The sequence below is a fragment of the Pocillopora damicornis genome, chromosome 10 (assembly GCF_964200805.1).
Source record: "Pocillopora damicornis chromosome 10, jaPocDami1.2, whole genome shotgun sequence".
NCBI lineage: Eukaryota > Metazoa > Cnidaria > Anthozoa > Scleractinia > Pocilloporidae > Pocillopora > Pocillopora damicornis.
In genome coordinates this window covers 12,331,262-12,333,795 of record NC_142679.1, presented here as the reverse complement: position 1 = coordinate 12,333,795, position 2,534 = coordinate 12,331,262, and positions in this window count along the sequence as shown.

Sequence of the window (2,534 nt, the reverse complement as noted above, 5' to 3'; positions counted from 1 at the left end):
TACTTTTACTTTCTGGTGATGTAGAGCTAAATCCTGGATGGCGAGGCATATCTACGGAAGGTGAAGATTATTTACTCAACTTTGCGAGTGAAATCAACCGTGGCTCAAATAATTTCAGTATAGCACAATTGAATGTTCGAAGCTTGAGGAATAAGATGGATGAAATCAAGCTATTACTTAAAGTGTGTCGTTTCGACATTTTAGCAATTACCGAAACATTTCTAGACGCGAGAATATCGAACAAGCAACTACATGTGGATAACTATAAGATTGTTAGAAGGGACAGAAATACGGGACAGGATGGAGGTGGCTGCTTGATTTACATTGCGAGCCATATTTGTTATTCAAGGCTCAAATCCCTAGAGCCCCCTGATGTTGAATTAATCTGGATCAAAATTATGCATAATTCGTCTGCGTTGATATTAGGAAATTGTTATCGACCTCCTTCTGACTTCCAGTTCTACGAACGATTTTGTGATTGTCTGGAGAAAATGTGGCTTAGGCACAGGAATGTGGTGCTTGTCGGTGATTTTAACTCGGACTATTTTCGTAGCTACAAGGGTGTTACATCATACGCCGGTAGAAGATTACAAGATATACTCCAGCAATTCAGCTATAGCGTAATGAACGATAGGAGCCAGCCAACAAGAGTTACAAGTGAGACAAAAACACTGATTGACTTGGTTATTACCACCAAGCCGGAGATTATCAAAGGAACTATTAAAACAACTGAGTTGGGAATCTCAGATCATAAGCTGGTTCTTGCTACAATATGGTCCAAAATAAAAAGGCCACCTCCAAAGATAGTCAGGGCCCGCACCTTCAAAAGATTTGATCAAGCTACTTTTGTGAAGGATATCGAGAGTGCCCCGTGGTCAGTATGTTCAGTGTTTAACGATCCAGACGATTGCTATTGGGCGTGGTTACGCATATTCAAAGATATCTGTCAGGTGCATGCGCCTTACAGGGAAGTTAAAATTAGGAGCATCTCGGTACCTTGGATAACACCGCAAATACGGCACTTGATGAATAAACGTTTCAAAATGCTTAAAATGGCACAACGTCTGGGTGATCCAGACCTGTGGGCTGAGTATTCGGAGTTGCGGAATAGAGTGACACGGGAAGTGAGGCTTTCTAAGAGCAGATACTATTTGGAACTGTTCAATGAAGTGAAGGATTGTAAATCCTACTGGAGACTGGTAAAAAATGCGACAAACGGCAAATCGATTACCCCGATATTAGGGATCAGGAATGCGGATGGAAAAGTTGTCACCTCCGATCTGGACAAAGCGAACATACTTAATGAATATTTCTCAACTATAGGCGAAAAACTGGCCAACGAATTGCCGAATACCAACTCGACACAAAGTAACGTTCATGTATCTACCGTCGCGCCTTGTGTTATGAACATAAATTTATCGCAGGAGGTTATTGTTAGTTCGATGGCTAAGTTGAGAGCCGATAAAGCCTCTGGACACGACAGAGTTGCTCCAAAACTTTTAAAGTTTGCCGGTGACTCAATTATTCCATCTTTATTGTCTGTTTTTCAAATAAGCGCCACCTGCAACAGTGTACTGGCTACTTGGAAGGCTGCAAACATCTCAGCTCTCTACAAAAGTGACGATGAAACCGTTAAGCAAAATTACAGGCCTATCTCGCTATTAAGTGTACCAGGAAAACTGATGGAGTCTATGGTGGCGTCAACTATTACCACGCATGTCACTGAACAAGGACTTGGGAACCCTCACCAGTGGGCGTATAAAAAAGGTCATTCCACCGAGCTGTTGTTAGTGAAAATAACGGATGACTGGAGACAAGCGATCGACAAGAAACATGTTGTAGGCGTGGTTTTTGTAGACTTTCGTAAGGCGTTTGACGCAATTCCCCACTCCATTCTGCTCCGAAAACTTCAAAGTCTTGGTGTAGCTGGGGACTTGTGGTGTTGGATAAGAGATTACCTCTCTGGAAGAACGCAAGTAACGACGATTAATGGGTGTCAATCTCAAGCTATGCCAGTTACTTTTGGTGTACCTCAAGGGTCGGTGCTGGGCCCTACCCTGTTTTCCATCTTCTGTAATGATCTGCTCAATATTACTGAGGGAATAGATGGTGACCCACAGCTTCACATGTACGCAGACGATACCACTGTCTATGTCTCAGCTCCGACCTATGATCTGGTGGCCTCCAAGTTGAATGAAGTACTAGCAAGGCTATATACATGGTGTTGCGAGAACTGTCTCACTCCACATCCCACCAAGACGGAATGTATATTGCTTGGTGAATGCGGAAAATTTACTGGGCCAAAACAAGCTATTAAGATGGGTGATTATGTTGTCGGGGAGGTTGTTTCTGCAAGATGCCTAGGTGTTCAGATAGATAATGCTCTTAAATGGGATCATCATGTACCGGAATTAGCTAAGTCATATATGCAGAAGTTGAATTTACTTAAATCCTTGTATTTCCTTCCTATACAGGCAAGAATTGATTTCTATTTTAAGGTTATTCTGCCTTCTGTGACATATGGTATGTTAGTT